The sequence below is a fragment of the Struthio camelus genome, chromosome 1 (assembly GCF_040807025.1).
Source record: "Struthio camelus isolate bStrCam1 chromosome 1, bStrCam1.hap1, whole genome shotgun sequence".
Classification (NCBI taxonomy): domain Eukaryota; kingdom Metazoa; phylum Chordata; class Aves; order Struthioniformes; family Struthionidae; genus Struthio; species Struthio camelus.
The window spans coordinates 186,336,960-186,351,821 of record NC_090942.1 but is presented as its reverse complement, the minus strand read 5'-3'; the positions used below and the strand labels follow the sequence as shown (position 1 = coordinate 186,351,821).

Sequence of the window (14,862 nt, the reverse complement as noted above, 5' to 3'; positions counted from 1 at the left end):
CTAAGTTTGCAGCTCAGAACTTGATAGACTGTGTTATTTCTTGAAGGGCTTACAAGTAATCTGATGAAGCTGCAGATTTGTATTCATTTTGTATTCAAAGGAGTTGGACTGAAATTTAATTTGAAAAATATTCAAAATTAAATCACTGTCTTATTCTATTTGTTTTCGTCCTGATTGATAGAGCTTCTAAAATAAAATATGCCATTCCGAAGGCATCAGGAATTGTGAAAGAAATGAAAATGTGAGCTTGTATGACTTGGAGTGTGTGGTGTGTGCATGTACTTTTTCTAGGTACTTTCTTATTACAGATGCTCATTGTAATTGCAAGTGAATATGAGTAGCTCAGCGCTATACTATATTTAATACTGCAACTATGTGATTACTACCAATCTCCGTAGGAACGTGTGGTTCACAAGTACCAGCAGCTTGATGGATCTGTCTGTGGAATCAGAACAAATCTTTCTTATGATTCATTTTTGCCACAGATAAGCCATAAAACCAAGACAGTAGATTGATGGAGGTTTAGGTTTTCTGCTCTTGTTTTAAACAGTAGATGTAGAACAGGTTCTTATATTTTATAGCCTGAAGCTGAACTGTCAACATAAAAGATGTACGGGCTTAATATCTGTGAGCTGGGCAGAATAATTTCTTCCTACTTTTTTTAGAGCAGATTAAGCACCACACAATATAGCTCATTACTGCTTAGTGTAAATTTATTGAAGTGGTAGTTTTTGCTAAAGTGCATGAAATACTTTGTCTAGTTATTACCTGCTTTACTGCAAGACCCAGATATCAGCTGAGAAAGATTTTTGTTGAAAACCTGGTCTACTACTACTGTTAGAATTTTATATCTGACCAAAATACATCAAGTTTGAAACATTATTTCTGCTTTTTGCCTGTGTCAGTGTGTATGTCTGACTCAATGAGACTCAGTGTCTCACTTGGTGTCATGTAATTGTTGTCAGCATACAATTTTTGGTTTATTAAGTCTATACTTGATGAAGAAAATAAAACCAGACTTGTTTACAATATATAAAGTAAAATAACAAAAAATGATAGTCATTCGTGTTTTGTCCAGCTTTGGAGATTCTTCCATTTTTTTTTAGTTTGGGATACTTTTAATTAATGAAAAAGTAAAATTGTCGACAGTTCAGAAATCCTTTTGTCAAGTATCAAAAAGCTATTGTATCACACATTTTGAAGGAGGAAGAGAGGAATAGAAACATAAACAAATGAGAAGAAAAATAATAAAAGAAACAAAAAAACAAGGAATAGAAAAAAGGAATAAAATTAAAAATTTTTTTTACATATTTCACAATAGTTTAAATTTCATGCAAGCTAACATTATTTTAAAAGTAAATATTTATCCTCTTCATCAATATTGACATATTTATTTTCTGGAATGGCAGATCTTCTAGATGTGCATGGGATAAAACGTCCTGCTGTCTTCATTCATGCCCACCTCTGTTTGGATAAGTCCCTGAGAGGTGTGGAACAACATAAGTTAGGATTTAGCTAGATTCCAATTTGATGGACATCTTTAAAAATTCATCACACTTTTTTTCACAATGCTAAATTGTTTCTTAGTCTTATATTATGGAATTGTTTACACCTGTATATTTTCACTATATATTTCTAGCAGAATCAAAATTGGAAAAAGCTACCTGAAAGGAAAAATGTCATGCTGAAATACCTTCTTGCTTAGAACTTGCTGGAGATAAAACTTCCTTTGCATTACATAGGATTTTCTTTCAATTTTGCTTAATACCAGTTAAAAAAAAAAGAGGGGGGAAAAAAAACCTTTACAGAGCTAAGCTTAACCACAACCATTTAGCAAAGTGATAAGTTAAGCTTGCAGGGATTTGTGATTGAGTGAGGGAAAGAAACTCTTCTAAAAGGTAAACTGGGCCTTTTCTATAATCACTGCATTTTTTGGATGCTTTTAAAAGGATTTTGCCCTCAAGAAAGGCGAGTATATACCAGACACTCTCTCTTGCTGTGTGTGTTTGCCTACATGTATCATATGTGCATACTTAAAAATTGTTGTTTGTGCTTTGGAGTTTTTCAGAATGACCTATTAATAAATATTCTTTTTTAAATGATTTTTTTCCCCTGCTCGTGTAGAAAAAGGTATGCTCTGAGTTGCTAGGTTTAGATTTTGTTTTACCTTGACAAAATTTTCCATAGTGAAAATTTTACCTGAATATTTATATTCATAAATTTCCCTTCTTTCTATGAACTGATCTTGGATGCTACTGAAAGTAATACTCCAATAAGTGGCATCTAAATTATTGCGATATAAAGGTTTATTATACAGTGCAAGCCGGAAAATGGTAAATCTAAACTTGCATTCAGATTTAGAGAAACAGTTCTTAGCAGAAGTATTGTCTGAATTTTTGCTTTTATGATCTTTATATTTTGATCTGATAGAAATGTCTTGGCATCTTATGGCTAGTTTTGTCCTGTTATCTCTTGAAACTTCTGCTTTCTTGACCTTTACTCACACATTAAAAGTAGAAGAACTAATCTACTTGGTTTTGAAAGTATCACGAGTTGATCTGTACATGAATTACTCTTATGGAAGAGGTGGGAATATAATCAAGCTAACATTAAATCAGTTATTTCTTGGCTGCTGTTGGAGGATATGGGTTTCATTAATCATGTGCAAATGTGTTGTTGTGTGATGTAACACAGCTGGGCACAACAAGCTGGAGCATGTCTTCCAAGAAATTTCAAAACAGTTTTCTTGAAAACCGCTGTGAAAGAAATAGCAGATTTTTTGTAGAAAGACTGATTAATGAAAATAAGTCTTTCCTAGCACAGAAACAAAAATAATCCAACTAGACATCAGCTCTGCTGCTCTTCTCATAACCACTGCCAAGATTTTGTGTAAAATATATTTCCACTCTAGGTATGGAAGGCTAATAATGTTATAGTTAGGACAGAGAACTAAGCATTTTCAAATATTTCTATCTAAAGGTGTAACCAACGTCTGTAATTAAACACTTCGAGCAGAATTTTGGCCCAAATTCATACCGCTAACTGTAGCAATGGGATTCAGCTCGACTGCACATATCTCTATGAAGGTGAAATTCTATTGACTCTATTAAATATTTCTTTATTTACTGTAATGAGGACTTAGACCCCTATCTGTCTTATGGACACTTAAGTATCAGAATAGGGAGCTATGTCCCACTTCAATTCCTTAGTTAAGTAAAAATGTGTGACATCTGTCTGTGTGAACAGCACAAAGTAGTATTGCATGGTAAGTGGAAATGTCTGAGTATATTCAGTACCAGAAGCAATCTGGACACATTAGTGAAGCTTTCTGCTCATGCTAAGATAAGCTGCTTCTCAACCAGATGTTATTTAAGCATATTTTACTATGTTTAGCCTCAGAAGCTCATATTTAAAAAAAAAAAAAAAGGCAAATAAGTTTATTGTAGCATTAATGAACTGCTAGGTGCTTTCCAGATATTTGAGAAGAAGTCCTATGAAGGCAGCTCAAAATATGTCAACAACAGTTGTGGAAAAAAGACCAAGTTAAATCTGATATTGTAGAGGCATTTTCAAGTTGTTTAGGAACATCTTAATGAAATTACAGTGTGTGTGTCTGCCTGTTTCCTTGATTATCAGCCAGTAACTTTTAAACCACTATCCACCCAAATTTTACAGAGGGACACAGGCACCAGAAATTAATTTTTCACTTATATTGCACACCTATATGGTCTGTTATAACAGTCTATTTCCACAAAGTTTGTGAAAATTTATGTCACATATTATTAGACACTTGAGACTTCTAACTGAAGAAAGCCTTTATAAATGCTTCAGTTACCAGGAAAGCTTCAAGCAGATTTTTTACCTTCCAAGACATGTTAGTCAATAACAGTACAAAAATTTGCAGGAAAAAAGCCTTCATTAGTTGCATGCCTCTTTGGAACTATATGTTATTGTAAGCACATTGCCTTTGAAGACAGTACAACAGAATCAGGTCTACTTAACAGAACTAAGTACGGGAAGAGTAAACGCCTTGTAGAGAAGCTCAAAGAGCACAAAACTGTCATGAGCTGGGATATTGCTGGAATGAACATAATAACAAGCCAGAGAATGAGCAAAGAACTGTTTAGAGATTTGAAGAATCTTAAACTTTCCTTTGGTAGCAGATGAATAGTCAGAAGAAGGATTTCAAGTTGCGGGTGAAATTACTCCCCAAAAGTCAGGGAAAAACAAGCTGACTTCTGAGGCTGTTGAGAGGCTGATGAGACATTTGATTTGCAAATACTGAAAGAATATATATGTATTTAATGCAGGGGGGAGTTATCTTTTTCTTTCCCTTCTCAAACACTTTATGCGGATGATTTGTATTCAGAGGAATAAATAGAGAGAGCTAACAGCTCCTTAGCTTCTCCTGATCTGCTCTGTGATCTGAGTCACAGATTCTGCATGCCACTGGGAGGTCTCCATAAGAGTTAGGGAAAATACAAACAACATCAATACGTTTTGAGACCTCTACAGATTTTAGTCAGTATATAAGAGATAAGCAGGTGGTTCTTGGTGTAGTTATTAACCACTCACAGTTATCACCAGTTGTATTCATAGGATAAGACACATATTTACAATATAATCAGATTACAATATATGTTACATGTTTTCTTTGTAATGCTTTATAACTTCTTGTTAAGTTATCCTCTTTGTGCAATTCTTTACCTGCTTTCACTCAAATATCTCTAAAGCTGCTGGTTAAGAGAAAGCATTTTAATAGCTGTCCTTGTATTTTAGGATGAATGTATTGTGGATATAGAACTGTATTCACACTCCTTACAGTCACCTCTTTTCACCTGTTTGTGCAGTGAACACCTCCAGCTTGTTGTCAATGCACTTGATTGCAACGTAAGAGGTTTACAGAGTCAAAGCTAGTCTTCTATCTTTTGTTCTGTCATGCAAGTCTTGTCAGCTTTACTCCCATACCCTTAATTTTAACATGACTTTTTGTACTTTTATCATTACAGGATATTAATAGCATAATTAAATATTTTTCTTCCATTCATAGGAGGGTACTTTTCTCTATTTTATATCTGTCTATCTATCTATCTAACAATATCATTGTGAATGACTGCTTGTATGCACTTATATGAAGATGATCTGTGTTATAAATTGTCAGTGAGATGTAATTTTGCCTTGTACCTTTGTCCAACTCACCTGCCCCCAGCCCACCATTCTCTTTTGCCTGGATCTGCTTTACTGTTCCAAACCTATAAATACTTCACACAAGCGAAGATACAAAAAATTTACCAGGTGAAGTTCACATCTGCAGCTTTTCTGTGTATACAAATGCCACTATTATATGCCTCAATTCAGGAATGCATTCATGCTTGATTTTAATCATGTGTGATCCCGCTGAAAAGGAGGAAAAATGTTTATTTTTTCTGAAATCCTATGAAAGATGAAGACATATAATGTGAATAGTTGAACAACAAATTTGATATGTCTTACCCATTGAGCACCCAGCATACCTGAAGACACTGAAAGAAGACACAAAATAAACCAGATATTTTTAAAAGAATTTTATCTTTTTCTTATCACAACCCTCTTGAAAATTCCTGTGTTTTGGGTGGCTAGAGAGAGGTTTTAGACAGGCAAAAAAAAAAAAAAAAAAAAAAAAAATCTTGAATTTAGGTATGTTTTAGTCCCTAGACTATTCCTGTATTTTAAGATAATCACATGGCACAAGTTAAGAATTTTATCTATATTACAGATCTGTTCTCAGAAGACTTTGTGATCCCCATTGCAGCCTTTGATAATTCAATTAGTCTCTCAAAAAGTTGGGAGTAGCTGATAAATTCACTTTAATGTTAAGTCAAGTACCCCAGCAGGTTTCTCTTAATGTGATCATTTCTTAGGGAGTTTAGCTCTAGATGTTATATCTCCCAAACGGAACTTTTTACAAGGAATATGTGGGACTTAAAACAGATTAAAAGAACTGTCTTTATCAACATAGCTTCTCACCATTAATAAAGTTACTTAAGATCATGGCAGTGATCTCATTCACTCAGATGGTTGTCCATCTAGTTTAATTTAATTTAATTTAATTGGCAACCTTAACTCCCTTCACGGAACGAGTTTCCATGAATATGATGAATGATCTCAGGAAGAGAGAATGTCATTAAACAAGCTGAATTTAACCCTTTGCTTTAAACTTTGTCTTCTGGGATTCCAAAATCCTATTGGCAGACACTGATTACTGAATAATAAGCAGGAGGTGATTAGCTACATCTGCATTGACTGTGTCTTCAGAGAATGCTAACAATAACACCAATTCTATTTGTCTGCCTCTAGGAAATGAACAAAGCATATGTATTAGAAGCAAAAGGTGAACAACAGGATTTAGTGTTGTAAATACATGCATGTCCCTGTAGAAATCAAATAAAAGAGCAGAGAGAGAGAAAACAAAAAATCAAATAAGAAAATATTGCTTACCATTTACAACCAGTTGGCTGTAATAGACAGATTTTCATTGACCTTCTGTACGGGATTATAGTTTTGCTAGAAGGAAGACTTTAATTTTAGATGTATTCATCCATGTCATCAAAGATGCATGTTGTCATCAGAGTTAGAGTAAGTTAACTGTGACACTGAAAGCATATAGAAATGCTGTATCCTCTCCAAAGGTAGCAAATAAAAAGTAACAGAAATATATATATCCACCTCTATGTGAAATGCTTTATATTCTATTTATTCCACTTGAATTTCCTATCTGAAATTAGAAAGGCTATTATATTCAAGGATAACATTTGCTAATTGTTTTATAAACAGTAAGAAAAATAAAAATACATTCTTTTGATTTTTTTCAAAGAATGACGGCAAACAAATGCAAATTAATTTCTGATGAACTAATTCTATGAAACTTCAAGGAAGATGTTTTACATAGACATAGATTTAATATATGATTTCTATTTTCTAACTTTCTTCTATTTTCTAACTCTGAAGATCAGAGACTTATATAATCACTGTTATTCTATACAAACGAGTTACCCTATTAAGGAAAAGTCCTTTATTTCTACTTACTAGTTTTATTTTTTCATGTAATTTTTGTTATTATTATTTTCTTTTTAATATATCCTTAGCCCTTCTCTACTCAAAAAATACCATCTAAAACTGATAATATATTTCCAAGGCTATTTTGTGGATATTAGCCTTACTATTCTGCTCCAAAATATTCCTTTGAAGTTATACAGATGCAATGAACTGTGGCCGAAAATGTTGGAGGCAGATTGGAACATCCAGCTGCAACTGCATTTATTTAAATATGGTAGTCTAGTAGGCTCTAGTGTCTGAATGTAGCTGTGGTGTTATATCACAGGAACACATTATAATGCAGATACACTGTACAGCATTACCATCACTAGTTTTCCACTTGATTATATTTTAAAGAAATTAACTGCTAAATATGTATACCAGTTTTTTGGAGAACTGTGGCTAATATTTTATGAAGAGAGTTGTTGACAATATGCAGATGCTTGTTTATCACCCCAGCATGGCTCTCAGAAATACCATCACTGAAACAAATAGCATTTACCACAATTAAACTGAAAAATTACTTACAGAAGGAATATTTGGGTTGATGTTTGAAAGCTGTAGACTTAATAAATGGAAGATCTCAGTCCTACGGAACTTTTAAAATAAGAATTTTGAGCTTGAAATTATTTCTAATAATGAGTGATTAATGGGAATTCCAAGTATGCTGCTCTATTTCAATGCATTTTATTTTGTTCTTGGGAAAGAGAGAAGTGTCAAACTATGATTTGCTTTTGGGAATCTCCAATAACTTAATATCTGACTCCAAAAACTAAGGCTAGCAGACCTGCAACCTCAGGAAAGGCAGGAAGGCATGAAAAATCTGTCAAATAAATATGGGCTGCAATTTGCAAGTATTCACAGGATCACAGAATCACAGAATGGTTGAAGTTGGAAGGGACCTCTGGAGATCATCTAGTCCAACCCTCTTGCTCAAGCAGGGTCCTCTAGAGCATATTTCCCAGGATCACGTCCAGGTAGCTTTTGAATATCTCTAGGGAAGGAGACTCCACTACCTTTCTGGGAAACCTGTTCCAGTGCTCTGTCACCCTCACAGGAAAAAAGTTTTTCCTCATGTTCAGACGGAACCTCTTGTGTTTCAGTTTCTGCCCATTGTCTCTTGTCCTGTCACTGGGCACCACTGAGAAGAGTCTGGCCCCATCCTCTTGACACCCTCCCTTCAGATACTTATACACGTTGAATCAGATCACCTCTCAGTCTTCTCTTCTCCAGGCTGAACAAGCCCAGCTATCGCAGCCTTTCTTCAGAGGAGAGATGCTCCAGTCCCCTCAGCATCCCTCATCATCTTGGTAGCCCTCCGCTGGACTCTCTGCAGTAGTGCCATGTCTCTCTTGTCCTGGGGAGCCCAGAATTGGACCCAGGACTCCAGGTGAGGCCTCCCCAGGGCTGAGGAGAGGGGCAGGATCACCTCCCTCCACCTGCTGGCAACACTCTGCCTCATGCACGCCCAGGATCCCACTGGCCTTCTTGGCCACAAGGGCACATTGCTGGCTCATGGTTAACTTGTTGTCCACCAGCACTCCCAGGGCTTCTCTGCAGAGCTGCTTTCCAGCAGCTCAACCCCCAGCCTGTCCTGGTGCATGGGGTTATTCCTCCCTAGGGGCAGGACCCTGCACTTGTCTTGGCTGAACATCATGAGATTCCTCTCCGCCCAGCTCTCCAGCCTGTCCAGGTCCCTCTGAAGGGCAGCACACAGGGTCCCTCTGGTGTGTCAGCCACTCCCCCCAGTTTAGTATCACCAGCAAACTTGCTGAGGGTGCACTCTGTCCCTTCCTCCAGGTCACTGTTCAATGTTCATACATTGAACAAGACTGGAGCCAGGAATGACCCCTGGGGGACACCACTAGCTACAGGCCTCCAACTAGGCTCTATGCCACTGATCACAACCCTCAGAGCTTTGCCATCTAGCCAGTTCTCAATCCACCTCACTGTCCACTCGTCTAGCCCACACTTCCTGAGCTTGTGTATGAGGATGCGATGGGAGTGTCCAAAGCCTTGCTGATGCGATGGGAGTGTCCAAAGCCTTGCTGAAGTCCAGGTACACAACATCCACTCATCCACTGCTATCCCCTCCTCTACCCAGACAGTCATTCCATCACTATCAGATTGGTCAAGCCTGATTTCCCTTTGGTGAATCCATGCTGACTACTCCTGGTCACCTTCTTGTCCTCCACATGCTTAGTGATGACCTCCAGGAGGAGCTGTTCCATCACCTTTCCAGGTGACTCCTTCTTGCCCTTTTGGAAGACTGGAGTGACACTGGCTTTCTTCCAGTCCTCAGGCACCTCTCCTGATCTCCAGGACCTTTCCAAGATGATGGAGAGTGGCCTAGTGATAACATCCGCCAGCTCCCTCAGCCCTTGTGGGTGCATCCCATCGGGCCCATGGATTTATGGATCTCAAGTCTGGACAAATGATTTCTAGCCTGATCCTCCTCCACCAAGGGAGAGTCTTCCTTTCTCCAGGCTTCCTCTCTTGTCTCCAGGGTCTGGGAGTCCTGCGGACTGGCCTCAGCAGTAAAGACTGAAGCAAAGAAGGCATTCTTTTCTTGCAATTTCCCACTTAAGCAAAAATTAAATCTATACTTTGGTCCTATTTTCAGCAGATCTATAAGTTCGAGCTGGTTTTAAAAGGAAAGACTAGACATTAGCTTCTTTGCAAGATATCCAGTACTACTGCTGCTGAGTTCAGAGTTCAGCTGGACCTGCAAACTGACAGAACCTGTGCTGCAAAAGCAAGGTACTGCCAGTCAGAAGAGTCTGTCTTGGAGATACCAACCTGCCTCTGCGTCTTAATTGTAGCAGGAGGTAGGAAGATGTCTTGAACATGTCTCAGAGGATAGCTTATTCTGTACACAAAGTATAGGTGATCCGATGCTCTTCATATGTCTTGCTAAATTCCTGGAAATAAAATAAAAATCAAAGCTTCTTCATACTGTGTCAGATATCTTGCCTGGGTAAAGGTGGCAGCAATACATCAGTGAAACCACTCTCTTCTAGAGTTCTGACAAGAACTCAGTTTGAGCTAGACCTGCAGCCTCAAGGAGGCTCAAGGATCAGTTATAATTTGCCTCAGTGAAGAGCAGCAGATCCCAGGGCATTCCTTCAGCCATTCGAAATACAGCACTTTGACGCAAATTTTAATCGTAAAAAAGGAAAAAAAAAATGGTAGCTTGGTATCAGCACTGAAGCATAGTGTTAGAGGAGAAAGTTACTTTACTTTTGCAAGGAAATAATTCACTGGAAAAGTACCAAGAATCTTGTTTTGACAAGATGCTGAACAAATATTATGTAGAAATCTCAGAAACAGTACATGCATGTTATCCCTAGCATATTACCTTACAAAGGGAATTTTTTTCCTACCAAAGGGGTAGAAATATTAGGAGCAGAGCTGGGAAGGGGGTATTCACAATGCTGAGCTAGACATCTAAATTTCATCCATTGAACTGGGGAAAACTGGGTTCTTAAAGTCATGAAAGATAATCTGCTGAGTGCTGAAAAGCTTCAGTCAGCTAATAGAAAAAGCTGGAATGATGGGTATGTCTCTAACACTAAATAGATAACTTTACAATGTTAACTCCCTGCATATTAAGTGAAGACAGGTAGGCCTGTCTGGGAGATGTTTTAGATCGGGAGCCTTCCGTAGGCATTCTGAATGGCTCTTCCAAGCCATCTTTCACCAGTGTCTATACAGATAGTGTAAGAATTCAAGGCTAATTTTAATCACCGGAAATTAGATTATGTGGCTGTCTCTGTTTCTTGAATGAGATTAGTCTCTCTCTTATATCTGCTGTTAAGCATTTGATGAAACTAATATTCAGAGTCTGAGTCCACTTCCTGTGTCTTTCTTTTTAATCTCTTGATTGACAAGAACTCTCCTAGAATTCTTTAAAGGCTAGATTAGGTTAAAGCTCCCTCTTGCTTGCTTCCTTGTTGCATAATAGTAAAGCTCAAACAAGAGGGGCAAAAAACTATGGCAGAGGCTCTCAGCAAGCCTATCTCCCTACTCGCTAGGAGTTAGTGTACCACAGTAGGAGCTGCAGGTGTCACCAAGTCTCCTGAAGAACCTATAGTTCAGTTCTACAACTTCAATGGTATATTTCTGTGATGTGCAGACCAACACTATTCACAATAATAATTTAAACTGAACTTAATGCAAACTGAGCAAGTTAAAGTGTCTGGTCAGGTTCAGAAATCGTGTTCTTCAGAAGACCTCAGTGTAGGATTTTTTTTTTTTTCCCTGAATCCCAAACAAACTGAAGCAGGTACAGTTGCCTAGGCAGGACCATGCTTTACAGCCTTATTCATAAAAAGAAATTTTAGCAAAAAAAACATCTCAAGTATATTTCATGTTTTTTGCTTTTTGGCTTTTTTTTCTATTGTGAGATGTGTTAGATGTCGAATTCTCAGCAGATTCCCCAGGAAGAACCCACTTGTGTACATTGACCCAATTAAAAGCATTTTTTACTTTGCTGTAGTTTTTTAAAATGTGAACACTGACACAAATGTTAAAATAATTTCAAAAGTCCTTCAATTTTTTTATCCTGGCCTTTATTCTATGCAACTACCTCTACCTTTTAGAGTATCATTGTTTTCTGTGTGTGAGCATGCAAACTGAAAAGCAGGATTTGCCATATCTTTGATCTTTTCAAAATGTTTGAAAACTGAAATCAAATGCTCTGCCTGAGTCTTGACTTCTCTGGCAACAGTGAGCTGAATAATATACTAACATGTAAAATTCCCCCTAATATCACCTAAAAACATTTATGATATATCTTCAGAATTGATCCTGCTTTGCCAGGCAAATAATTAGGTGCCCTGAAGTCTGATGTGGATGAAGGGGGAGGAGCAACAATCAAGGGAAAAAAGAGAGACAAAAATGAGAAACACAGTTTCATCTAAAACATTTCTAGAGGAAACAGCTCTGTTTGATTAAGAGACTATATGAAATGTCAAACGTCATGCTAAGAAAAGAGCACAATTTCTATTTAAAGATATTCAGGAGATAGAAGTAAAATATTTTGCTGCTAGCCATAGCACAGAGCTCTTTGCAAATCTTGCCAATAATGCAAAAATAATTCTACAAAATTGCACGCGTCCTTTTAATTTATTCCTTCTGTATTAGCAACCTAGGTTAGAGTTTTTTTTATATAGTTAAACTAGAGACAATTAAGACTGTTTAACACAGAGACAGATGCCAGATGCGTGCATGTAGCAGTTACAGTGGAAGCATATGCATAGTATCAACTCTACAAATACTTGGGCTCCCTAGGCGCTCAACAGTTTTGAAGCTAAGGGAGGGAATGTTTTTATGTTATAACATTTTCCCTTGGTGGTAGCAAATTAGCTGCCTTGTATCCATCTTCAGCTGGAACTACAGAGTCACTTGAGAGCTTACAAATAAGTTTAGAGCTCTGCTAAACTGCTTGTTAGATTCCTGAGAAGTATGATACATACTGTACATGTGCAGTAACAGGTAAACTAAAGGAAACAAGTGTTTGATTTTTTTTTCCCTCATAAGAAGAAAATTTTCCTACCTTAATTTCTTACAGAATTTGTGCAAGGTCTGACTGAACCTTACCTTCAGATGCACTGCTTAACATACAGGTTTTGTCCCCTCAAGAATTAAAGAAATTATATTTCTCAAAAAAATTCAAAATAAACAAATAAAATAGACAAAGCAAAGTTATTTTTTATTAGGAAACTCATAGGCTGTTTGTGAAACAGGATGAAGTAGCTATAGAGGCCCAATTTTCTCAGCTTCTCATTACCTATTATACTAAGAATCAAGGCAAAAATATTTGTGGGCGTCTTTTCCACTTTCTTTCCTTTAGAACAAAGGGGCTAGGAGGAGGGGACACCCATTAGTGTCAAAATCAAGGAAGTGGAAAGTATACATGGAACTGTAAATTAAGTAAATAACATCAGTGACAGGTTCCAGTAAATCAAAAGATCTCTCTGAATACCCCAAGAAAGTTTATCATGTCAGCCTCTCTATGATATGTTTTACAACATTTTGTAGATGTCTGTCCCATTTTTAGTATGGTAGTATCTTCATCATCTCTACAGAGTAAAAATTTTCTTAAAGGATAGACACTAACCAATATATTCCAAAGTTCCTTCAGTAGCTTAAAAATAGTAGCTGCAACTTCTACTTGCTTTGTCAGAGCACTATTTAACTTACCTACTGCCTTGCTGTTGGATTGCTCTTGTACAGCGTTCAGGTAAATAAGCTGAGGGCACAGCTAAAAGAAATTATACTGATTAGATCTTATTTGTTGGTGGTGTTTCTAGCTTATCTTTAAGTCCATATCCAAGACTATAAAAATTTCTGAAAGAACATGACTCAGGTGATGGGCTGCATGACGCCAAAAAAGTAGCTTCCAGCAGGAAATAAGCTTAGAAAGTGAAACCATTAGTGAAAGCAGTGGGTACATAATAGCACCATCTTTGGAAATAGACCCCAAATTACTCAGTTTCCTGAAAGGTATGTTTTATCTTCTCACAGTACTCAGACATCAGTACAACAGATTAAGCTCTAACAAATGGAAAGATGACTAATGAAAAGGTGACTCTCAGTTGAACAGCTCAGCTGTTGCAAGAAAAGAGTAATTAGCAAATGAGATTTTCTGTTTTAGTGTTGTTAAGATCTATAGTCTCATAATTATGATCCTATAAGCAATGAAATATAAGAAAGCAATCTAGAACTTAAAAGTTCTTGATGAAATATCTGGGAAAATGAAGGTGTGAATACTCTGAGGTCACCTTCAGTAAGTTGCTTTCCGAGATTCATTTACAGTTCATAGAGGACCTGAAAATATATAATTGACTCAGTTTACCTGTACAGTTCTCTTTACCGAACTAGTTATACTTGCAGCACCGGATTCCAAACCAGTATCCTTAATTATTCTTTCTAATTGATCTAATTGAAGCAGCATGCAGGCAGAAAGTGAAGTAGGATAGCATTATGAAACTCAAATTACTGAAAGAATGTAGATGCTTCATAAATTGTCATATGAGGAATCCCACCCTGGAAATCTCATTTGAAGATAATAACAAAACATAATACCAGCAATCTGCTAAACAAAAGTCTAGGATACCATCTAGTCAAACAATAATATGCAATAATATGAATATGCTGCTTATCATGGCGTAGGTGAGATTCCAAATTAAATTGTTAAATCATTCCTTTTTTTGACTTTTCCTATAAGTACATTTTTATATCTATATGTCCAAGTGAGGATTCCTTAAGATGCCTGTGCCGCAGTACAGGCAGCATTTTTCTGCAAGCAGAATCATGAAAAGCATTTTTCCTCCTATTCTGTCAGATGCTTTCTACCTCCCATGAAGTCCAAAGTGTATGACCCTTGTGTAACATTAGCCTTTTGAAGCAGAGAATGATACTCACTGGGCTTTTCTATCTATCGGTGTAAAACAGACATGGTCTCATTATGTCTGGTAAAAGAGATTTTAAATGAAAATCCAGGCGTGCTAGCAGGAATGTGAGAGAAGCAGTACTTTCCCTCACCAAAGTAGCCAAACTTAGGATGGTTCAGTTTCCATATTGCCTTTGGACTTTTTTCGTGAGACCTTATAAAGGAAAACAGATAGCATTTAAAAAGCTTTAGTGCATTGATTCTGTATTGGAAAAAATCATGCTCCGACACAGAACCTCATATACTTCCATTCAAGACAGTCAGGATATTAACAGAGCCATCAGAAGCATATAGAAACAAATATATTCAAAAACCTATTGTGATTTTTCTCA

General features: G+C 36.9%; 1 protein-coding gene across 4 annotated transcripts in view; it reads left to right on the top strand.

Moving 5' to 3' along the window:
* PCDH17 (protocadherin 17) overlaps positions 1-14,862 on the top strand; it is a 92,984-nt gene that overhangs the window by 65,238 nt on the left and 12,884 nt on the right. The window lies entirely within an intron of this gene.